This window comes from Sturnira hondurensis, unplaced genomic scaffold (genome assembly GCF_014824575.4).
Source record: "Sturnira hondurensis isolate 20B ecotype Veracruz unplaced genomic scaffold, ASM1482457v3 Scaffold0017213, whole genome shotgun sequence".
In the NCBI taxonomy this organism is placed as follows: domain Eukaryota; kingdom Metazoa; phylum Chordata; class Mammalia; order Chiroptera; family Phyllostomidae; genus Sturnira; species Sturnira hondurensis.
In genome coordinates, this window is record NW_028089844.1 from 77,398 (window position 1) to 102,551 (window position 25,154).

The window sequence follows — 25,154 nt, forward strand, 5'->3', positions numbered from 1 at the left end:
GAATTAGTGGCCCCCAGAGTGTTCCCAGTAACAGCCCACAATGCTCATCCATGGAGGCCTGCTCTACACCATGAGAAGCTGTGCAACTGTCACCATGGGAGTTCTGGACAGGCAGACATGCAAGATAGTTAAGAAAGAGTTCAGGAAGGTTGTAGGATACAAAAATCAGTATTATTTCTATATACTAGTAATGAATTATCCAAAAAATGAAATTAAGAAAACAATTCCACCTATAATAGCATCAATAAGAATAAAATACTTGGGAATGAATTTAACAATAGAAGTGCATGACTGCCCTGGCTGGTGTAGCTCAGTGGATTGAGCGCGGACCTGCGAACCACACAATCGTGGTTCGATTCCCAGTCAGGGCACATGCCTGGGTTGCAGGCCAGTTCCCGGTTCCCAGCAGGGGATGCATGAGAGGCAACCATACATTGATATTTCTCTCCCTCTCTCCTTCCCTTCCTCTCTAAAGATAAATAAATAAAATCTTTTAAAAATTTTTTAAATAAATAAGATAAATAAAAATTAAAAAAAAAAGAAGTGCATGACTTGTACACTGAATAACAAAATTTGTCAAAGAATTTAAAGAGGACCTAAGTAAATGGAAAGACATCCTGTGCTCACAGATCAGATTTAATATTGTTATGATGACAATACTCCCCAAATTGATCTATAGGTTCAACCCAATCACTATGAAAAATTCCAGTTGGCAGCTTTGTAGAAATTGATAAACAAGTTCTAAAATTCGGAAGGAAATTTAAGGGACCCAGAACAGTCAAAACAACCTTGAAAAAAAGAAAAACAAAGTTGGAGGAGTCGCACTTCCTGAATTCAAAACTGAGCTAAAGCCATCAAAACAACTGGGACAGGCATAACGGCTGACACATAAATCACTGGAATGGGACTGAGAGCCCAGAAATGAAGCCTCACATTTACAGCCAACTGATTTTTGACAAGCTTACAAAGACCATTCAATGGGGAAAGAATAATCTTTTCAACAAATGGTGCTAGAACAAGTGGATACACACTGAAAAAGAATGAAGTTGAAGCCCTTCCTTACTCTATACACAAAAATTAACTCAAATGGATCAAAGACTTCAATATAAGGCCTAAAACTCTCTTAGAAGAAAATCTTTGTGACCTTGAGTTAAGCAAAGATTTCTCAGAACACCAAAAGCAAAAACTACAAAAGAATAGATAAACTGGACATCAAAATTAAAAACTTTTATGGTTCAAAGGACTCCACCAAGAGAGTGAAGAAACAACTCACAGAATGGGGGAAAATGTTGGTCATCATATATCTGATAAGGAATTACATAAATAACTCATATAATTTAATAATAAAAAGACAACCCAAATAAAAATGGGCAAAAGACTTGAATAGACATTTCTCTAAAGAAGATATACACATGGACAAAAAGCACATGAAATGATGCTCAACATCATTAGCCATTAGGGACATATAAATCAAAGCCACTAGGAGAGATATAGTTTTAAAAAATGCAAAGTAAAAAGTGTTGGCAAAGATGTGGATAAATTGAAACCCTCGTACACTATTGATAGGAATATAAAATGGTGCAGCCACTTGGAAAAACAGTCTGGTATTTCCTCAACAAGTTAAACAGAATGATCCAGCAATTCCACTTCTACGTATATACTCCAAAGACATGAAATTATGTCTACACAAAACACGTATGCATGTTCAGAGTAGCATTATTCATAATAGCCAGAAAGGGAAACTGATGTCCATCAACTGATGAATAATTAAACAAATGTGGCCCTGGCTGGTGTAGCTCAGGGGATTGAGCACGGGCCTGCGAACGACACAATCGCGGTTCCATTCCTGGTCAGGGCACATGCCTAGGTTGCAGGCCAGCCCCTGGCAGGGGACTCATGAGAGGCAACCATACATTGATATTTCTCTCCTTCTCTCCTTCCCTTCCCATCTAAAGATAAATAAATAAAGTCTTTAAAAAAAAAATGTGGTCTACCCATATAATGGATACGACCACAAAAAGAAATGAAGTACTGATACATGATGAATCTATAAAACATCATGCTAAGTGAAGGAAGAGAGCTGCAAAAGACCACATATTGAATGATTCTATTTATGTAAAATGTATTGAGCAGGCAAATCTACAGAGACCAGAAGCACATGAGTGGTTGCCTAAGGTTGGGGGCTAGGGAGGAATGGGGAACAATGTACTAACGGGTTTCTTTGGAGTTGGTGGAAATGTTCTAAAACTGATTTTGTGTTGGTTGCATGATTCTGTGAATATACTAAAAAGCACTGTACACTTTACATCAGTGGATAGTTAGACTTGTAAATTACATTTCAATAAAGCTAAAGTTTAAGAAAAAGATAGTCAAGAAAAGCTATTAATTAGAAAGCAGGTTGCAGAAGAGCAGGCACGTTAAGGTAACCCTCTTTGTGCTAAAAGGAAAGGGTGTTTGTAGAAGCAGTAAAACCTCCCTGCAGGACCCACTGACACTCACCAGCACTGGGATGGGCTGTGGGACTGGAGGGAACTTTCTAACTATTTGTTCATTTCTATACTGTTTTAACTTTTCACAAAACTTGACGAACTTCCAGCCACGATGGAGGCATAGATAGACACACAACCAAAATAAGGACAAAAAAATTTAGAAACAAAATAACAACCAGAACTAACAGAAAATTGAACTGTATAAAAGTTGGACAGCCAAGGAACTGACATAGACACATTCATCCAGACCAGTAGGAGGGGCGGAGTTGAGTGGCTGGGCAGAGAGGGGTCACAGCACAGGAAGCGGTGACACTAGGTGTACAAGGCACCCTGGGCACACAAGACAGCACCAGGCAGACCCTGGGCGCCCAGGTAGTGGCTGGCAGACCCTGGGCATGGGGTGTCAATGGGCAGACCCAGCAAGGCAGCAATTGAGAAGCAGGGCACTGTGGGCAAGGTGGCTTGCTGACTGGGCAGCGGTCCCACATTCGTGCATAGATAACTGGGGAGTGAGACAGATCACTTAACCCAGGGTCCTAGCACCAGGAAATAAAGCCTCAAAACACTGATTGAAAATACGTGTGGGGGTTGAGGCACAAGGAGAGACTCCCAGACTCACAGGAGAGTTTGTTGGAGAGACCCACAGGGTCCTAGAAGGCACACAAGCCCACTTACATGGGAATCAGCATCAGAAAGGCCCAGTTTCCAAGGGGAAAATGACGGAAGAGACTGAGATGCAACAGAGAATGGAGCAAGGGCCATTGTTCCCTCTCGGACCTCACCTGCACATACAGCGTCACAACCCAGCTACTGTGTTGCCCTGCCCTTGGTGAACACTTAAGGCTCTGTCCCTCATATGTAATAGGCATGACAAGACAAAAAAATGGCCGAAAGGAAGAACATCAAAGGTCCAGAAATAATACAACTAAGCGACCAAGAGATAGCCAACAATCAAACGCACAGTTCAAAACACTGGTGATCAAGATGCTCACAGAACTGGGTGATTTTGGTCTCAAATTAGATGAACAAATGAAGGCTACACTAAGTGAAATGAAGGGAAATGCACAGGGAACCAATAGTTATGGGAAGGAAACTGGGACTCAAATCAATGGAGTGGACCAGAAGGAAAAAAGAAACATTCAACCAGAACAGAATGAAGAAACAAGAATTCAAAAAAATGAGGAGAGCAGCCAAGATGGAGGCGTAGGTGGAAATGCTGTACCTTCTTGCACAACCAAATTTAAGGACAACAAAAAGTTAGAAACAAAAACACAACCAAATCAGACAGAAAATTGAACTGTATCAAAGTTCGACAACAATGAAACATTCATCCAGACCAGTAAGAGGGGTGGAGTTGGTGGTGGCCGAGAGGGGTCCCAGCAGGAAAAAGCAGTAGCTGCCAGACCGTCCCAGGCATGCAGGCAGCGGTTGGCAGCTCCCAGGCATGGGGTGGCAATGGGAAGACCCAGTGAGGGCGCAAGGTAGCTGAATGACCATGGTCACACATTCATGTACAGATAAACCAGGAAAACAAACAAACAAACAAACAAACAGTGGGGCAGATCACGCAACCCAGGGCCCCAGCAACGGGAATTAAAGCTTAAAGGCACCAACTGGAAAAACTTTCGGGGGTTGTGGTGCTGGGAGAGGCTCCCAATCTCACAGGAGAGTTCACTGGAGAGACCCACAGGATCCTAGAACATACACAAATCCACCCACACAGGAATCATCACCAGAAGGGCCCAATTTATTTGTGGGAAGTGGCAGAGGGGAATAAAATCCAAGAGAGAGCAGAACAAACGCCATTGCTCCCTCTCTGACCCCACCCCCATATACAGCGTCACAGCCCAGTTACTGTGTGGCCCCACCCTGGTGAACACCTAAGGCTCCACCCCTCATACTTAACAGGTGCGAACAGACCAAAACATTATGGCTCAAGCAGAAGAACAGCTCAAAGCCCCAGAGCCAATACTTCTAAGTGACCAAGAGATAGCCAACCTATCAGAGGCACAGTTCAAAACAATGGTGATCAGGATGCTCACAGAACTGGTTGATTTTAGTCGCAAATTAGATTTAAAAAATGAAGGCTACACTAAGCGAAATGCACAGGGAACCAACAGTGATGGAAAGAAAACTGAAACTAAAATCAATGGAGTGGACCAGAAGGAAGAAAGAAATAACCAAACAGAAAAGAATAAAGACACAAGAATTCAAAAAACTGAGGAGAGGCTTAGGAACCTCCAGGACATCTTTAAACATTCTGACATCTGAATTATAGGGGTACCAGAAGGAGAAGAGGAAGAGCAACAAGTGGAAAACTTATTTGAACAAATAATAAAGGAGAACTTCCCCAGTCTGGCAAAGGAAATAGACTTCCAGGAAATCCAGGAAGCCCAGAGAGTCCCAAAGAAGTTGGACCCAAGGAGGAACACACCAAGGCACATCATAATTACATTACCCAAGATTAAAATGAAGGAGAGAATCCTAGAAGCAACAAGAAATAAGGGTACAGTCACCTAAAAAGGAGATCCCATATGACTGTCAGCTGATTTCTCAAAAGACACCTTGCAGCAAGGAGCTGGAAAGAAGTATTCCAAGTCATGAAAGGCAAGGACCTACATCCAAGATTGCTTTATCCAGCAAATCTATCATTTAGAAGGGAAGAGCAGATAAAGCACTTCTTAGATAAGGTCAAGTTCAAGGAGTTCATCTTCACCAAGCCCTTATTATATGAAATGTTAAAGGGACTTATCTAAGAAAAAGAAGATAAAAATATGAACGGTGAAAGAACAGCAAACTCACAGTTATTAACAACTACACTTAAAACAAAAACAAACTAAGGAAAGAACTAGAACAGGAACAGGAACAGAAACAGAAATGGAGATCACATGCAGGGTTAGCAACAGGGGAGTGGGAGCAGGAGAGAGGACGGAAAGGGACAGAGAATATGCATAGATGGTAGGTAGAAAATAGACAGGGAGAGGGCAAGAATAGTTTGGGAAATGTAAAAGCTAAAGAAGTTATGACACATGGACATGAACTAAAGGGGGGGAATGTGGGTGTGAGAGGGTGTGCAGGGTGGAGGGGAATTAAGGGGGGTAAATGGGACAACTGTAATAGCATAATCAATAAAATACATTTTTAAAAAGTGAAAAAAATCAAAATAAATAAAACTAAAAAAACTGGATTGCCTGTAATATAAAATAATAAATAAGTAAAACATATTTTTTAAAGACTTTATTTACTTTTAGAGAGAGGGGACTCAGGACAGAACCCACAAACCCCATGTGCCCTGACTGGTAATCCAACGGCAACCTTTTGCTTCAAGAGGTGGTGCCCAACCAACTGAGCCACACTGCTCAGGGCAATAAGTAAAATACTTTTTAAAATTTGGATCAAGGCAATTATTTCCACTATTCTTTTTTTTTGAGATTTTATTTATTTATTTTTTAGAGAGAGGGGAAGGGAGGGAGAAAGAGAGGGAAAGAAACATCATTGTGTGAGAGAAACATTGATCAGTTGCCTCTTGGATGCTCCCAACTGGGGACTTGTCCTGCAGCCCAGGCATGTACCCTGACTGGGAATCAAACTGTTGGCTTTACTGTTTACAGGACAAGGTCCCACTGAGCCACACCAGTCAAGGTTCTAGTTATTCTTAACAGCTCTCTCCATCAACAGGAAGTCTTCTAGGTCTGAGGATGGGCACTTTCTTGATACCACAGCAGGAAATCCTAACCCAATGTACATTTATATCCTAATCCAATTCACACCCATGAAACATAAACTGAAATCTCAGGAAATTGTGCTCAGCTTTGCCACTTTCTGGCCTACTTAATTTCTTTTTTTGTTGTTCTTACTTTTTATTCGTTTACCTCAATGCATCAGCCATACTGATTCCTTGACTCAATTGGACAATCACTGATCTTACCCTCGGTGCAAAGCACGGTCACTTCCTGGATCCAGTGGCTGAACCACTGATCCTGCTTGTCACCAAAACCTTCCCTGGCCCATGCCTGAATCTCCCCTCCCTCCCCAGCCCCCGTGCTACTCAGCCCTGGTCAGCCCTTGGCCAAAATCCCTGCTGACCAAGACAGTGTAGAGCCTGGAGCTGCCAGCAGGCCCGGCCAGGTCACTGGCCATTGGGGCTGAGATGATGCCAGAGGAGGGGGCCACAGCTTCACCCTGCAGACCTCCAGGCAGTGTAGCACAGTGTTAGGAGCCTGGACTACTGGTGACCTCAACCAAATTAATTCATGTCACCAGCAGCCCCATTTGTAAAGGGAGCTGAGTAGGCAAATGTGGGTTCCATGGCAGTCAGTTCACAAGGGAATTATCACCAGAAACCTGGTCCTTGGCCATGTCTACCATAGACCTGACATTCTCTTCTGCCCTGGGAAACAAAAGCAGCTGCAGACAAGCAGCTATGACCCTGCCTAGCATGGTGCTTTGTTCTCAGAAGACACTTGATATGTATTCCAGAACTGTGAGCACGATGTTTTATGGCTTTTCAGTTGTCATAAATTTGCTCAACACAGCTATTTATCTTTAGAGGGGAAGGGAAGGAGAGAAGGATAGAAATATCAATGTATGGTTGCCTCTCATGAGTCCCCTGCTGGGAACTGGCCTGCAACCCAGGCATGTGCCCTGACTGGGAATCGAACCGCAATCGTGTGGTTCGCAGGCCCGCGTTCAATCCACTGAGGTACACCAGCCAGGGCTCTTCTCTCCCTGTTAATAATAGAACCACTGGTCTTGGGTTAAGCACATGGCCACGCAGAATAGATCTACACTTCCCAGAGTCCACTGGGGTTAAGTGTGACCATGTGACCAAGTCTGGCCAAGGGGATATAAGCAGAAAGACAGTTTTCAATTTTAGGGAAGGGTTTTTAAAGGAAGAGAAGAAATGTCCCCTTCTGCTCTCCCTCCTTCCTGCTAGCTGGAATGAAAGTGTGATGGTTGGAGTTCAAGCACTATGTTTAAACATGAGGAAGTCATGTGCTAAGGAAGGTAGAGCCACAATAAAGGAGGCCTGGGGCAGCATAACCTTATATCGTGAGGCAGCATAACAGCCCTGGACTGACAATCTTCAGACTTTACTATCTAACCTTATATAATGTATAGTAATTTTCTTTTTTTCTTACTACTTGCTAATTCTATCTGGTCCAGTAGGCCCTTCTTTCCCATATTATAAAAAGTCACATAAAATACCTTATAACAAGTTGGTGCCTGGTAGGATCAGCCTGGGAAAACTGTGACCTCAATCCAGAGTCCTAATGTGACAGCTGCTCCCACATTTGCCCATGAAGACTGCGCAGTGGAAGATACTGGATTCCCGTAGACAGGCAAGGAGACTTAAATGGCTCATAACTCAGCTCCACAATGCCTGTTCTAACACCAGCTGGGGAACCCATCTTCCTAGGAACCTCCATCTAACTTAGGCTTCCCTGGGCCCTGTTCCTGTGAGTGAGAGACTGAGACCAGGAGCAGGACCCTAGCTCCCAGTATGTCAGGATTCTTTAAAAGGTTTGCTCTGACTGTTGGGGACCGTTCTGCCTGGTTGCAGGAATTGTAACTACCTCCCATGGCTAAGGATGAGCGAGCGACCCCTGGAATGTGAGCCGCAGGAGACAAAGGCTTGTCTCTGGTAGTAAATGTTGCCTCAGTTTCCTCCCTGCCCCCAAAGCATGGTCGAAAGTCAATGACGGGTAAGACTCCTCACAGAGAGAGGGGCAACCTAAGCCAGACTTGATCACTTGGGAGGCCATCATGGAAGTACTCAGGGGGCTGTGACAAAGAGGGAACAATGGACCCTTGCTCCCCCGGCTACATGACATAGCCCGAGTCCCCATGTCCTCTGGGAGAAGTGCTTCCTGGCTCTAATCCACTTCAGCCTGAAAACCTGATGCAGAGGGGTGCAGCTCCTTGCCTTGCTAGAGCAAATCCGGGGATAAATCTAGCATGAGAAAGAATTCCTAAAAATCCTGTGAAACCTGCTTTGCTAAGAGTTCTTTCATTCATATTTTAAGGGTCAGAGCAGGAAATGAGTATGTCTTCCAAAGTTTCTGCAAACCCCCTTCCTGACAAACTCTGACTCAGACTAAGCCCTCAGATTTCTTTGAAATGTTATCTACTGTTTGATCCTTGCCACCCTATATTCCTGTGTATTACAACCCAATAAAAGCCCCTGGAGGAGGGGGCTCAAGGCCTTTTTCCTCTGAGAAACTGGCCACCTCTCCTCCCCAAGCAGATCATGTCTTGGTAGTGTTTACTTTCATCCGTGGCAGACGGGGGGGGGGGGTACTTGAGGGCAAAGTTGCCTCCACATCTTCCCTCACTCAGGCATTCACATGGTCCCCTCCCAGTTCCCAACATACTCTGGGAAGATATTTCTATGGAGATGCAGCTAAGTGGGGTTCTGATTTAGGCAAACCAAGTTTCAGCCCTAGTTCTGTCACTTACTAGCTGTGTGACTTCACCTCTTGAGCCTTAGCTTCCTCACTACAATGTGGAGTGCAGAACTGTGCCCACACCTTGACAGTGCTAGCATGGAGCAAGCATTAAAACATAGTAGCTATTATTATCATCATTTCCAATATCAGAAATAAAGGGGGCTAAGCCTTGGGTCCTGCAAGGCTAATGACCTAGATGTCTGATTAGCAACCAACCAAGCTTCTCCAGGATCCTCAAAGGACAAGCTATTTATGCTCTGGCCACCAAATCACTGCTCTCACGGCATCTTGCTATAGGCTACTCAAGCAGCCACTAGTCAGAAAATGGTGTTTGAAATGCCCAGGTCAAGGCTATCGGTCCTCCTCCCCAGGAGCTACCCTCCTCCCCAAGAACTACCCTCCTCCCCAGGTAGAAATGAGCTATACCTGTTGTAGAAATGAGCTATACTCTCCCACCCATCACTCTGGGAGCCAGCATCCCAAGAAAATGTGGCCTGCACTGAGCCAGCCAGTGCACACACTAGTATATATGCCCAGCACCCACTAGTCCTCAACTGCAACCACAGTGGACAGACAGGCTGACTTGTGGGCCACCTTATGTCATGTACTTGCTTCTGTTCTGGGATCTGCATATCCCCAGCTTTCATGCCATATGCCTGGGGTTTAGGATCCACAACCAAGTCACTGGGGGAGTCATGTGTCCCAGATCTAAGAAGAACACAATTTGGGCACCTGGCCACAGTGACTAGCTCAGAGGTGGCATGTGACTCAAGTCAAACCAATCTTGCCCAACTGCAGATAAGCCTGGGGCTTCAGCTTGAGTGACTGGATGAGATTAATCCTTTCCTCCAGAGTATAAATCTGAGACAAAGACTGAGGTGGGAGAACAAAGCTGACATTTGGTGGAGAGCACAAGAAGAAAGACAAAGAAAAATGAGTAGTGATGACATCACTTGAGACCCTGAATCCAAACATTCCCAAAGACAAATGACCCACCTGAACTTCCGCATTACATGACACAAAAACCATTGCCTGTCAGAGGCTGGGGTAGAGGGACAACTTGGCTGGCTACAAATAGGTTTTTTTGTCACCTGCAATATTAAAGTGCAAAACCCAGTCGGGACTTAGGGCTTATATTATTTCTACATAATTAAAAAATAACACTTTCATTATAGCACATAGCTAAAAATAACACCCCTGTCCTACTAGGGCCACTGTGTATGACCACATAGGCAGGGTGCTGCTCAACTGCAGTGAGCAGCCTTTGCAGCAGTATGTGGCAACCCTGCCCCCCGCCTGCAGAGACAACCACTTCCAAATACTCTAGATGTTACTCATGGAAATTACTTCCACATCTCTAGAGAATATGCGTATTCTGCTTTTTCTTAATTTACCTAGTTTGGTCCTTATCTATTGATTTCCTGGTGAAATAAATTAGAGGTAGCTTCACATCCCTTTCTCAATGCAACCCCAGACCGGTATCTCTTGGTTCCTTTAGAGAGCATACCAAAAATTCTGTCTCTTTTTGCACCAATCAGAAGGAGCTATGGGTTTCTCAGCTTAGCATGAGTTCTCACTGCAAGAATGAAGAGGTGGCTTTTGAACTGCAAATGAGTGGCAAGAAAGCAGAAGAGACTTTTGTCCCTAATAACCTCAAAAATGCATGCTTTTTACTGAATAAGACAGATACGTAACACATGTGAACAGCTTACTACAACCCAGGTGCCATGCTACGCACTTGACAGAGACTTTCTCATCTGCCAATGGCAGGAGTTGCAAGGCAGAGAGGCAGTTGCCTGCCTCCTCAGCGCCACCCTGGGAAGGAGAACTAAGCAGAGTGAGGCTGCCCTTGGGCTGTACCTGACTTGTTCCAAAGATATCCTGAGCTCTAGATATTCAAACTAGGGGGTAAAAAACTGTCTTAGAGATATACCCCCATGTCCACTGCAGTATTATTCATAACAGCCAAGGTATAGTAACAACCTGTGTCCATTGATGGATGAATGAATAAAGAAACTGTGGTGAATACACACAATGGAATATTATTCTGTCAAAAAAGAGGAAATTCTGTCATTTGCAAAAACACGCATATATATACCTGGAGGACATTATTAAATGAAATAAGCCAGACACAAAAAAGCAAATACTCCATGATCTCACTAACTTGTAGAATCTAAAAAGCCGAACGTTCAGAAACAGAGAGCAGAACTACAGTTGCCAGGAGCTGAGGTGGGGGGAATGGAGAAGCTGGTGAGAGGGTAGAGTTTCCATTATGCAAGGTGGGGAAGTCCTAGAGAGCTCATGTACAGCAGGGTGACTATAGTTAATAATACCATATTGTACATAGGAAATCTGTTAAGAGAGTAGATCCTAAGTGTTTCTACCACACATAAAAAAGGTAACTATGTGAAGAGATGGATGTGTTAATTAGCTTGATTGTGGTAGCCACTTCACAATATATTCCTATATCAAATCATCACATTGTATACCTTAAATATAGAGGAAGCTTGCCTCTCAAACTTAATTTGTTCCAGAAGACTTTTCAAGAAGCACTCTGTTTGAAAATCAGATCAGTTTTTTCCTATTAGAAATACAGGTATTAGCATGAAAGGGTTGTTGGATGGAGAACTGAAGGGTTTTTTTTCTTTTTCCTTTTTTCTTTTTAATATATTTTATTGATTATACCATTACAGTTGTTGTTCTATTCCCCCCCTTCATCTCCTCCACCCTACACACTCCCTCCCCCACCATTCTCCCCCTTTAGTTTATGACCATGTGTCTCAAGTTCATTACATTCTATATTGCCCCTACTATTCTTGCCCTCCCCCCTATTTTCTATCTACTGTCTATGCTATTTTCTGTACCTTCTCCCCCTTCTCCTCCACCCACTCCCATGTTGTTAACCCTCCATGTGATATTCATTTCTATGGTTCTGCTCCGATCTAGCTGTCCTCTTGCTTTGCTTTTGTTTTAGGTGTGGTTGTTAATAACTGTGTGTTTGCTGTCCTTTCACTGTTCGTATTTTTCATCTTCTTCTTCTTATATAAGTCCCTTTAACATTTCATATAATAAGGGCTTGGTGATGATGAACTTCTTGAATTTGATCTTATCTGAGAAGCACTTTATCTGTTCTTCCATTCTAAATGAAAACTTTGCTGGATAAAGCAATCTTGGCTGTAGGTCTTTGGATTTCATGACTTGGAATACTTCTTTCCAGCCCCTTCTTGCCTGTAAGGTCTCTTTTGAGAAATCCGCTGACTGTCTGATGGGTACTCCTTTGTAGGTGACTGTCCCCTTATCTCTTGCTGCTTCTAGAATTCTCTCCTTCACTTTAATCTTGGGCAATGTAATTATGATGTGCCTTGGTGTGTTCCTTCTTGGGTCCAACTTCTTTGGCACTCTCTGAGCTTCCTGGATTTCCTGGAAGTCTATTTCCTTTGCCAGACTGGGGAAGTTCTCCTTTATTATTTGTTCAAATATGTTTTCCACTCGTGGCTGTTTCTTTTCCCCTTCTGGTACTCCTATAATTCGTATGTTGGAACGTTTAAAGACGTCCTGGAGGTTCCTAAGCCTCTCCTCATTTTTTTGAATTCTCATTTCTTCATTCTTTTCTGGTTGGATGTTTAGTTCTTCCTTCTGGTCCACTCTATTGATATGAGTCCCAGTTTCCTTTCCATCACTATTGGTTTCCTGTGCATTTCCCTTCATTTCAATTAGTTTAACCTTCATATGTTCCTCTAATTTGTGACTAAAATCAACCAGTTCTGTGAGCATCGTGATAGATAGTGTCTTGAATTGTGCTTCTGAGAGGCTGGCAATTTCTCGGTCGCTTAGAGTTATGGGCTCTAGGACTTTGAGTTCTTCTTGAGCCATATTTTGGATGTTTGTGCCTGTTACTTATGAGGAGAGGAGCCGTAGGTATTCACCAGGGCAGGGCAACTCAGTGGCTGGGTTGTGATGCTGTATGTGGGGGCGGGATCAAAGGAAATCAATGGTGGTCCCCTCTGCCTCCTCCCGCCACTGGGGCCTCGAGGTCCCTCTCACAGCTCACTCCTTTGCTGAGTTTATCGGCTCGCGCGCAAATGTGCAACCACGCTCAACCTGCCCCGCACGCTCACTGGGTCCGCGATGCTACACTGGCTGCCTGCTTGCCTGGGTCGTCTGGGTCTGCGGATCCTTCCTGCCTGACCCTGCTCCACTGCTGGCTCCGCCCCTCTTACCAGTCCCGGTTGAACAGTCCAATGTTGCTGGACTTCTGTATAGTTCAGTTTTCTGTTCTTTGGCTGCGTCTTTGTTTACTAAGCCTTTGTTGTATTCAAACTTGGTTGTGGAAGAAGGCACAGTGTTTCCACCTACGCCTCCATCTCGGCGGAAGTCCTCGAGAACTGAAGTTTTATTCAACAGCCAAGACATTTTTTCTATCAACTTCGTTGACAACCAAATTGTTCTAGGTGAGAGATGTTTGAGAACCAAGGTCTGACTGTATACAATTTTAATCTGTCAGTTATACCTCAATAAAGCTGGTGAAAAACAAAACAAAAGAAACAAAGCCCAAGACAGTAACAGAGACCCTGTGCTCTGTCACTGCGTGGCCTGGTCTGAATTCCTGTCCCTGTTTGGTGAACCTGTCCTAAAGAGCAGATGTTAAGGGGCTGGTTGTGATCTCCGCCAGCCACTGAGCAGGGATCAACAGGTATTAATCAAATACATCTCAGGGCTTTATTTTATTTACTTACTGGAGGGGGATGATAACACTGGGAATCACTAAATCAAGCACCAAGCTAGGAGTTCATGTCAGGGTCTTATTTATATCTGTGCTCCAGCATGTAGTGGGTACTCACACATAACCATTTATTTAAACTATTGTGAGAAATAATAGTTTATATCTCACAATAGTTTAAATTAGTTGTCAAGTGCCTTGGTCCTCAAACAATTTGGTTCTTGACCAAGTTGTTCACAGAAAGAAAATACCTTGGGGGAATGAGGAAAAATGGCGGCGGAGTAGGACGCAGCGACTCCAGTTCTCCTACACCTGGGAGAAAATCCTGGCAGATTTACAGAAGAACAGCGCAATCAATTCCCCAACCAACAATTCCCCAGCATTTATGAAAATAAGAGACCAGAGATAGTGACAAGCCAGACAGCTAGAGGTCGTTGGGGTCTCAGGGACGCGAGTAAGGATGGAGGCGGCCAGACCGGCAGCAGCCATTAGCTGGCTCGTAAAGACCTGGGAGCCGCGAGCAGGAGTTGGAGCCCAGAGGGTTCCTTCCGTCTGTGCCCAGTGACAGGGGCGTCTGCCATGGAGAAGTCATCGGGAGCCAGGTAACCCTGAGAAAAGTCAAGGGCAGCGGCAGCAGGGCAGCGGCGGCACGACAGCAGCCATTAGCCGACGCATAAAGGCCCTGGAGCCTTGGCTGCCTCAGTGGTCGGGGCCCAGAGGCTTCCGCCTGCGCCCAGGGACAGGGGTGTCTGACACAGAGGACTCATTGGGACCCCAGCACCTGTGAGTAAAGACAAAAGCGGCAGCGGCGGGACCAGCAGCCATTGGCCGGCGCGTAAAGACCTCGGACCTGCTGCTGCCACAGCTTCCAAGGCCTAGAGGCTGTTTACGGCCAGCGTCGGGGCGTCTGCCACAGGGGACTCAGCGGGAGCCCAACAACTGTGAGTAAGGAAAAAAGCGGCAGTGGCAGGACCGGCTGCCCTTGGCCAGCCCAAAACGCCTCGGAGCCACCGCTGCCGCTGTGTTAGGGGTGTAGAGGCTTCCGTCTGTGGCCAGTGCCACGGAGGACTCATAGGGAACCCAGCACCCAGTGCAGCATTGGGCCGGCTGCAGGGTCCCTGGAAGAGCTGGCTCCCTCCCTCCCCATCTAGGCAGGGCTCGGTGGCAGAAACCAGTCTGCCTAGGTGTGCAGGGGGCTGGCAAGGACAGGGGGCCGTGTTCAGTTGCGATCTCCGTGGTCACCAGCCCACCAGCCTGCCAGCCCAGGAAATTTGAGAGGAGCATTGTCCTAACCACTCAGGTTGGGGATTGGGCTGGGCTGAGAGGCACACTTTCTGGAGAAGTTTTTACTGGAAAGTGGACTGAGGTATTCTCCTGTGAAGGCAGCTTGACTTGCTCCTCACCCAGCCACAGGACCGGGAAGGACCAGTACCAGATTCCCTGGAGCCAAGGAACCCTGTAAGGTGGGCGGGCGCCCACACCCCAGTCTAGTAGCCTGGCTGCTGGGCGGGTGTGCGCCTGGGCGTACAACCCAGCCCACAGAGGGGTTCCGCCGAAACCAGAAAAATCGGATTGGACAGTTTGAAACCAACAAGGAAGGAGGTTTTTTTGATGTTGTTGTTTTTTTTACTTTTATTTTTAAACTTTTTTCAGTAATAGTATATATTTTTTAATTTTATTATTGCTGTATCTTTCAGTACTCTGTTCCTCTCCTTTCTTTTTTCCTGTTTTAGTCCTTCTTCATTTCATACCAAACTTACTGCTTTTTCCTCACTTCTCTTGCCCTTTTTTGTCTTTGTTTGTTGCTTTCTTTTTTTAAAATATATTTTATTGATTATACCATTACAGTTGTTCTATTGCCCCCCTTCATTCCCCTCCACCATCACCCTACCTCCCCCACCATTCTCCCACCTTAGTTTATAACCACGTGTCTCAACTTCTTTGGATTCTATATTTCCCCCACTATTCTCGCCCTCCCCCCTATCTATTTTCTACCTACCATCGATGCTATTTTCTGTGCCTTCTCCCCCCTTCACCGCCTCCCACCCCCCTGTTGTTAACCCTCCATGTGTTCTTCATTTCTATGGTTCCACTCGTGATCGAGCTGTCCTCTTGCTTTGCTTTTGTTTTAGGTGTGGTTGTTAATAACTGTGTGTTTGCTGTCCTTTCACTGTTCATATTTTTCATCTTCTTTTTCTTATATAAGTCCCTTTAGCATTTCATATAATAAGGGCTTGGTGATGATGAACTCCTTGAACTTGACCTTATCTGAGAAGCACTTTATCTGTCCTTCCATTCTAAATGAAAGTTTTGCTGGATAAAGCAATCTTGGCTGTAGGTCTTTGGATTTCATGACTTGGAATACTTCTTTCCAGCCCCTTCTTGCCTGTAAGGTCTCTTTTGAGAAATCCGCTGACAGTCTGATGGGTACTCCTTTGTAGGTGACTGTCCCCTTATCCCTTGCTGCTTCTAGGATTCTCTCCTTCATTTTGGTCTTGGCTAATGTAATTATGATGTGCCTTGGTGTGTTCCTTCTTGGGTCCAACTTCTTTGGGACTCTCTGAGCTTCCTGGATTTCCTGGAAGTCTATTTCCTTTGCCAGACTGGGGAAGTTCTCCTTTATTATTTGTTCAAATACGTTTTCCACTCGTGGCTGTTTCTTTCCCCCTTCTGGTACCCCTATAATTCGGATGTTGGAACGTTTAAAGATGTCCTGGAGGTTCCTAAGCCTCTCCTCATTTTTTTGAATTCTCATTTCTTCATTCCTTTCTGGTGGGATGTTTTGTTCTTCCTTCTGGTCCATTCCATTGATTTGAGTCCCAGTTTCCTTTCCATCACTATTGGTTTCCTGTGCATCTCCCTTCATTTCAATTAGTTTAGCCTTCATATGTTCCTCTAATTTGTGACTATAATCAACCAGTTCTGTGAGCATCCTGATAAATAGTGTCTTGAATTGTGCTTCTGAGAGGCTGGCAATTTCTCGGTCGCTTAGAGTTATGAGCTCTGGGACTTTGAGTTCTTGAGCCATCTTTCGGGTTGTTCGTGCCTGTTCCATAGAAGGATCAGAGCCCTGAAATGTTCAGTAGAACAGGGCAACTAAGTCGCTGGGTTGTTCCGCTGTATGTGGGGGCGGGGTCAAAGAAAAACTCTGGCTTCCCATCTGCCGCCTGCCGCCCCAGCCATCACCGGTGCCGAAGGGCTACTAAGTCGGTGGGTTGTGACGCTGTATGTGGGGGTGGGGTCAAAGAGGCACTATGGCGTCCTGTCCGCCGCCTGCCGCCACGGCCCTCACCGGTGCCGCAGTTGCTGCCGTCACCGGGCCCACGCGATTCGTCCCACTGCATGCGAGTGTGCCACCGCCGTCAGCCCTCGCCCCCTGGGGCCTGCGTGGTCTGTCTCACTGTGCTCGAATATGCGCCCAGGGTCTGCCCCGCACCCCAACTGGTTCCCGTCTGCCTGCGAACCTGGGTCGGGGGGCCCTGTCCTGCCCGACCCTGCTTGCTGCTGGCTCCGCCCCTCTTACCGTCCCCGTTGAACGGTTAGATGTAGTCGGACTTCCGTATACTTCAATTTTCTGTCCTTTGGTTGTGTCTTTGTTTTTCCAAACCTTTGTTGTATTCAAACTTGGTTGTGGGAGAAGGCACAGTGTTTCCACCTATGCCTCCATCTTGGCGGAAGTCTTGTTTGTTGCTTTCTATACCACTGTAAATACTTCACAACACATCTCTCCGGCCTTAGCCCACTTTACAGGTTCCTGAATTCTATTACTATTGTGATTAACTCTACTTGCTCAAATGCTACATCTATTTACTATTCTTTACTTTCACCTTACCTCAAAATCTGACCACCAGCAACCTCACTACTTTCTAGATATAACTCACAAGCCTTCCCTCCCCAACAAGAGACTTATCTTTGGTCTGTCCTTTCCTAGAGGTGGCAAATTGGGTGGAAGATTACAGTTAACACTATATAGAGCCTAAAGATCTTCTATCTCTTCTCTACCAGCTGTGACTGTAAATATCATAAAGTACTCTCCTGCCGTCATAAACCATTTTGCCTCCCCCTCCAGCTGATCACACACACACAAAGAAAGGAGTAGGTGGAAGCAGAGAACATCAAGATACCTGCAGGAGACTGCACCACTGAATTTCACAGGAATTCCACCACAGAAGTTCACACCATAAACCTAGGGAGTCAGAAGAGATCAATTTAAGAAGCTGAAGCTAACAAGAAGAATCTCATAAGCAATGGGAAGACAAAGAAACAATGCCCAAATGAAAGAAAAGGTGGAAGTCTGAGAAATAATGTCAGATGAAAGAGAGGAAAGTCAGCTATCAGATATTGAATTCAAAGCACTAGTTATCAGGAAATTCAAAGAGCTCACAATGAGCTACCAGAAACTAGAGGGGAGCTACCAGAAACTACAGGGGAGCTACAATGAGCTCTCCGCAAACTATATCAACATGAAAAAGGAAATAGATACTATCAGCAAAGGACAAGAGGAAATGAAGAATACAATTTCGGGACTGAAGAACACAGTAGAAGGAATGAAAAGCAGGATCGATGAGGCAGAAGATCAGATCAGTGAGTTGGAGGACACCGTAGAAAGAATCTCCCAGAAAGAGCAAGAAAGGGAAAAGAGGCTCAAAAAGAATGAAGAGGGACTAAGAGAAATGCAAGATAATATGAAACATAATAATATCCGAATAATAGGAATGCCAGAAGGAGAAGAAGAACAAGGGATAGAAAACCTATTTGAAAGAGTAATGATGGAAAATTTTCCTAATTTGATAAGAGAAAAAGTTACACGAATCCAGGAATCACAGACAGTCCCATTCAAGAGGAACCCAAAGAGGCCCACTTCAACACACATCATTATTAAAATGGCAAAATTTCAAGAGAGAATCCTAAAGGCAGCAAGGGAGAAAAAGGAAGTAACATACAAGGGAGACCCAATAAGGTTAGCTACTGACTTCTCAATGGAAACACTCCAAGCAAGAAGAGAATGGCAAGAAATATTTCAAGCAATGAGAACCAGAGGCCTACAACCAAGGCTACTTTACCCAGCAAGGCTCTCAATCAAGATAGAAGGCCAAAGAAAGAGCTTCCAAGACAAAAGAAGTCTAAAAGAATATGCCTCCACCAAACCAGCTGTACAAGAAATACTAAAAGGGCTGCTTTAAGGAAAGGAAGGAAAAGAGAGAGACAGAGAGGACCACAGGTACATAAATGGCACCAAATAAGTACCTATCAATAATAACCTTAAATGTAAATGGATTAAATGCTCCAATCAAAAGACAGAATAGCTGAATGGATAAGAAAGCATGACCCACACATATGCTACCTACAGGAGACCCACCTGAGGACAAAACGACCATCACAGAATAAAAGTGAAAGGCTAGAAAGAAATTTTCCAAGCAAATGGTCAAGAAAAAAAAGCCACGGTAGCAATTCTAATATCAGAAAAAATAGACTTCAAAAAAAGGGCCATAAAGAGAGACCCAGAAGGTCAATTCATAATACTCAAGGGAAGAATCCACCAAGAAGACATTAATATCATAAATATATATGCACCCAACATAGGAGCACCCAAATATATAAAGAAAATTCTGGAGGACTGGGGAAGTTCTCCTTTATTATTTGTACAAATAATTTGTTTATTATTTGTAATAATTTGTTTTCCACTCGTGGCTGTTTCTTTCCCCCTTCTGGTACCCCTATAATTCGGATGTTGGGCTGTTTAAAGATGTCCTGGAGGTTCCTAAGCCTCTCCTCATTTTCTTGAGTTCTCATTTCTTCATTCCTTTCTGGCTGGATGTTTAGTTCTTCCTTCTGGTCCATTCCATTGATTTGCATCCCAGTTTCCTTTCCATCGCTATTGGTTTCCTGTGCATCTTCCTTCATTTCAATTAGTTTAGCCTTCATATGTTCCTCTACTTTGTGACTATAATCAACCAGTTCTGTGAGCATCCTGATAAACAGTGTCTTGAACTGTGCTTCTGAGAGGCTGGAAATTTCTTGGTTGCTTAGAGTTATTGGCTCTGGGACTTTGAGTTCTTCTTGCGCCATCTTTTGGTCTGTTCCTGCCTGTTATATATAAGGATCGGAGCCCTAGGTGTTCACCAGAGCAGGGCAACTCAGTCACTGGGTTGTGACGCTGTATGTGTGGGCGGGGTCAACGAGGAGCAATGGCGTCCCGTCTGCCGCCTCCCACCACAGCCCCCACAGGTGTGGCAGCTGCCACCGTCACCGGGCCCCACCCATTTCGTCCCACTGCACGCGAGTGTGCCACCGCCGTCAGTCCTCCACCACTGGGTTCGCCCCCTGGGGCCTGTGTGGTCCATCTCCCTGTGCACAAATGTGCAACTACGGTCAGTCTGCCCCACACCCTGACTGGGTTCAGGCCACTTGCGCGCCTAGGTCGGGGGATCTGTCCTGCCCGACCCTGCTCTGCTGCTGGTTCCGCCCCTCATACCGTTCTGGTTGAACAGTTAGTTGTTGTCGGACTTCCATATAATTCAATTTTCTGTTCTTTGTCTGTGTCTTTGTTCTCCAAACCTTTGCTGTATTCAAACTTGGTTGTGGGAGAAGGCACAGTGTTTCCAACTGTGCCTCCATGTTGGCGGAAGTCTGAAGTACACCCTTAGTGTGAGCTTAGTAGATCCTTGTTTTGTAGTTGAGCCTGGATTGCTGTTAGCAGGACAATAGGAGGTATTTCCGCATGTCAGTCAGTTGTAAAAACTGGCTGTGACCACTGGCTCTTCTCTATAGAGGATCAGCTGTGCAGGAGCAGGGTGATGGTGTTCCAACGTGTTCTGTAGTTGTCCACTGGATGCCCAGGCTCTGTGGTTTCCTAGCTGGTACAGGCCAAGGTCTATCTCCACCTGTGTTTTGCCTGGGCCCACCCTGCCTGAGCAACAAAGTAATCTGAGATGGCTGCTACTTGTGCTGGCCTTGAAGATTCCCAGGCAAAGCCGAGCTGTGAATCTAGACTGGCTGCTGGTAGTGCCAGGCCTGGGGCCAGTACCTCTTAGTAAGAGGTATGGGTGCTGGGGTTCTAACTGAGACTGGCTGTAGCTTGTTTGAGAGGATTTAGGAAGTCGTGAAGCCTGAGCCAAGACCAGCCATTCATATGGAAAAGCCAGTGTGAATAGATTGTGTAGGCCCATAAATTGGGTGGGATGGAGCCTCAGGGTATCAACTGGGTGGGGTAAACAGTGTTGGCCAGGTTGATGGAATTTCAGATATGGCAACCCCTGCTGGCTCTGTGGCTCTGTGAGGGGAAAGTTCAGAAAAAGGAAAATTGCCTATGCCAACCTTTTTCTGTCTGAGAGAAAGCTGTTCCCCATCTCTTGCCTTGATGCCAGACACTTCACTTCCTCCCTGTGTGCTCCTGGTGCCTTTCAAGCTACAATCCTAGTGCTAGAGCTCAGACAGAATGAGTTTGAGTAAGTCTGTATGTGGGCTCTTTAAGAGGAATTCTTGAGACTCCAGAGTTTTCTTCCACTGACTAAATCCCTGCTGATTTTTGCAGACAAAAATTATGGGTACTTATTTTCCTAGCATGGTACCCTGTGGGAGCAGGGGGTCCTGGTATGGGGCTAGGACTCCTCACTCCCAATATATTCCTCCTGAATTTTAATCCACCACATGTGGACATGGGACTACCCTGTTCCGTGTCTTCACCTCCTGCCCCACCAGTTTGGATGAACTGCCCCAACCAGTTCCATAGTTGTCAGACTTCCACTCAACTCAATTTCTGGCAATTCTGAGTAATGGTTGTTCTATAGTTTAGTTGTAACTTTGATGTATTTGTGTGAGGAGTTGAGCTGTGTTTACCTGTGCCATCATCTTGACTGCTAGAAAATTGTCAGTTCATGGAGGTAACAGTCTGCAGCTTCTTGGTCAGTGTAACTGATCTCCCCAACACAAAAAGTCCTGTTTTTTAATCAGTCCACCAGCTCCTATTACTTTGAATGTAGTCCTTATTATCAATTTTTTTTTTTGCTTCAGCTTCATAATTGAATCAGAAAGAATGAATCCTAGAGAATGAGCTGAAATGAATCCAAGTTTGCTGTTGACCCTCCGTCTCCTTTCATACTCCTGAGTGTCCTGGCAACCAGACACAATCCTACTGAAAAATGGGCAAAACTTCTTTAGGAAATCAATCAGACCAGTGTCAGGAAAAAAAAAGGCATAACACCCTTCTCCAGTGGAACAGCTCAGCCAGAACATCCCAAGGGGAAGGCCACCGCCAAAAAGCCCACTCACACCCCTAGACCTTGCAAAGAGCTTACTGGATCCCATTCTCTTCAGCAGATAGCCACAAAGCAATGGGATGGGGACAGAAAGGAGATGCTCTGTCCACAGTCACTCAGGGGCCCAGGATCCCCCAGGCTGGTGACTCTGTCCTCCTATAGGCCCAGAGAGTCCTCTCAACTCAGCTGGTAAAAGGGGACAGTGGGGTAGGTTTTCATGGTCCAGGCTTGAAAGGGGCACACACTATTTCTCCTCACATACCAACAGCCAAACTCAGTCACAATGACCCCCCTCACTGTAAGGGAGCCTGGGAAATTCATCTGGGTGATACCCCAGGAAGAAGAGAACATGGATGCTGGTGGCCAATAGCTGTCTCTGCCAGATAATACACTCAAAATGTTTAAAAATCAAATCAGTGATTTATTCTTAATCAGCCAAAAGGTACTGTCCCAGCATACACAGCACAAAAGAAAAAAAGATAAATCATATAGACTGTACACAACTGATTATACATATATAGAAATCATTTCAATGATTAGCAGGACTGACTTCCTGCCTCCCCCACGTCCTGAGGATAAGAACTTGGGACCTCAGCCTACTCCCTTTGAGAAAGGGACTAAGAGGAATGGGGGATAGCAATCCTAACCATGTTACACCTGGATTCATACCATCAAGAAATTTTACTGTATTTGTTAAATTCATACATGAACACAAGAATGAATGCAAGGTGCTGTGGAGGCTATAGAGAAGGACACCTGCATACTTCTACCTCTAAACCCCTATCTTCTTCCACTGACAGGCATCCTCTCCAACTCAGCTGATACATCACCTCTTCCAGGAAGCCTTCTCCACCAACCCTACCCCGCAACGCCCTGGCCCCAAGCCACCCCCACACCACATCAGGCATGATCAGGTTCCACTTGCTTGCTCTGTATTCCCTCCTTTACTTTGTCCATCTTGCTAATTAGAGTCTGCTGTTAGATCACCAGGACCTCGGTTTCCTTCTCTGTAATATCAGGAGTGCACTGTGTTACTCCACTTCCTGGCTGAGTGGCCCGTATTACTCCATTTCCTGGCTGAGTGGCCCTAAGGCCGCCAGCGCCCAAGGCCCCAGAAGTCAGGCTCCCATCCCATCCCAGGCAAGCTTCTGTCACACTAGGGCCATAGACAAAACTAGGCCACAACTTACCCGGGAAGCCCCGCCCCCGTGCCTCCACATGCATATTTAAGCCCGGCCCTTTGGCTCACCTGTCAGCCAAGCCTGCCAACACCGGACTCCCTCAGCCAACAAGGTAGCAAAGGCTACTCTACAGTCCTCAAAGCTCCCAGAATTCTGGCCTCTCTTCAGGGCTGGAGTGAGGCATGCAGCTCCAAGTTCTTCAGGGGCAGAACCGCAATGTTGTCCCCGTTCTCCACAGACCCTGAGGCACCCCGGGCGAAGGCCCCAAGCCTCTCCCAGCTACTTGCGTGCCAAGTGTTTTCCAAATAGACACCACTGTTAACCTGCACAACTCCCTCGCTTTACAGAAGCCAACACTGAGCCCAAGAGTTCAACCAGGACAGAAGCACCTCCAACACTTTCCTGCAACACCTAAGGACCCACTTCCAAGTGCCAGACCCTGCGGGCTCCGGTGCGGGTTCCTCTGGGGTGGGCATTCTTACAGCGCCCAAACCCACAACCATCAACCCAAACGACTGCTCCCGCACCCACCTCCCTCAGGCAGACTGGAGAGGCAGCCGCTGATCAGGGCAGCAAGAATCCAGAGGTGGCAGAGGCTTGTAGCCCGGTGCTCCAGGGTGCAGGGCGGGCGGGCAGGCCCCTGAGAGAGCAGGAAAGCAGTGTACCGGGCACACGGATGGGACGATCGTGGAACACGGGCACCTCCGGAACAATCCTGGGGCAGGAGGAGCTCACTAAGATGCTGGAAGAATCCGGGGCGTTGGGGAGCTTATCAGGGGCACGAACACAGGCTACTATCCCCGTAGCCGGAGCAGTTTCCGCGCAGGCCTAGTGGGCGCTGGTCTGGGAACCGCAGAGCTCAGGCTGGGGCGGGGTTATAGCGAGACTGGCACCAGGCGCTGGGCTTAAGTCACCGCCCCTCCCTCGCCGTCTGGGCGCGCTAACAACTAACGCATGCACGTCTCCTAGCTTCAGGAAGGTAACTGGCTGGCATTGAGTTCTTGGCTTACCTGCGTACTGAATACACCACCTTCAGATCAAACTTGCCACCTTCATATCAAGCTTACTCGGGAGGTGGACGCCCTTCCAGGGGCTAAATTCCAGAAGAGGCAGCCTCAGGACTTTCCCTTTCTCTGTCTGTTGCCTACCTTGTTACTGTATTCGAGTCCTTCCCAAAATCATTAGTAACCCCATCTTTCAGGGTGTCCAACCTGGAGCCTAACACAAAATTGTAAGTTTACTTAAAACATTATTGGATTTGTTCTGTGATTACTCTTTTAATGTATTTAATGTGTGGCCCAAGATAACTCTTATTCTTCCAGTGTGGTGCACAAACGCCAGAAGGTTGGGCACCCCTGCATCTCAGTGTTTGTAGAAATTTCTATGCATAACCTTAGAATATTTTTATTATAGAAAATTGCTGGGACTTCCACCAAGATGGAGGCATAGGTGGAAACACTGTGCCTTCTCCCACAGCCAAGTTTGAATACAACAAAAGTTTGGAGAACAAGGACACACCCAAAGAACAGAAAATTGAATTATATGGAAGTCCGACAACTATGAACCATTCAAGGAGACAGTAAGAGAGGCGGAGCCAGCAGCGGAGCTGGGTCAGGCAGGACAGATCCCCTGACCTAGGCGTGCAGGCAGCCCGGAACCAGTCGGGGTGTGGGGCAGACTGACCAAGGTTGTACATTCACGCACAGTGAGACAGACCACGCAGGCCCCAGGGGGCGAACCCAGTGGTGGAGGGCTGACGGCGGTGGCACACTCGCGTGCAGTGGAACGAAACGCGGGGACCTGGTAACCGTGGTGGCTGTGGTGCCGGTGGGGGCCGCGGAGGGAGGCAGCAGAAGGAACACAATTGTTCCTCTTTGACCCCACCCCCACATACAACGTCACAACCCAGCGACTGAGTTGCCCTGCTCTAGTGAACACCTTAGGGCTCCGATCCTGCTATGGAACAGGCACAAACAGCCCAAAAGATGGCGCAAGAAGAACTCACAGTCCCAGAGTCAATAACTCTAAGCAACCAAGAGATTGCCAGCCTCTCAGAA

The 25,154-nt window shown here is 46.1% G+C and overlaps 1 protein-coding gene across 5 annotated transcripts in view; it reads right to left on the minus strand.

Annotated features, from left to right (window-relative positions):
- EEF2K (eukaryotic elongation factor 2 kinase) overlaps positions 1–23,771 on the minus strand; it is an 87,745-nt gene extending 63,974 nt beyond the window's left edge. For all 5 annotated transcript variants that reach the window (XM_037067280.1, XM_037067279.1, XM_037067276.1 and 2 more), the window contains exon 1: positions 23,629–23,771. The gene's annotated coding sequence lies outside the window, so the exon portion shown is untranslated. The remainder of the gene's footprint in view (positions 1–23,628) is intronic.
- Positions 23,772–25,154: the final 1,383 nt, after the last annotated feature.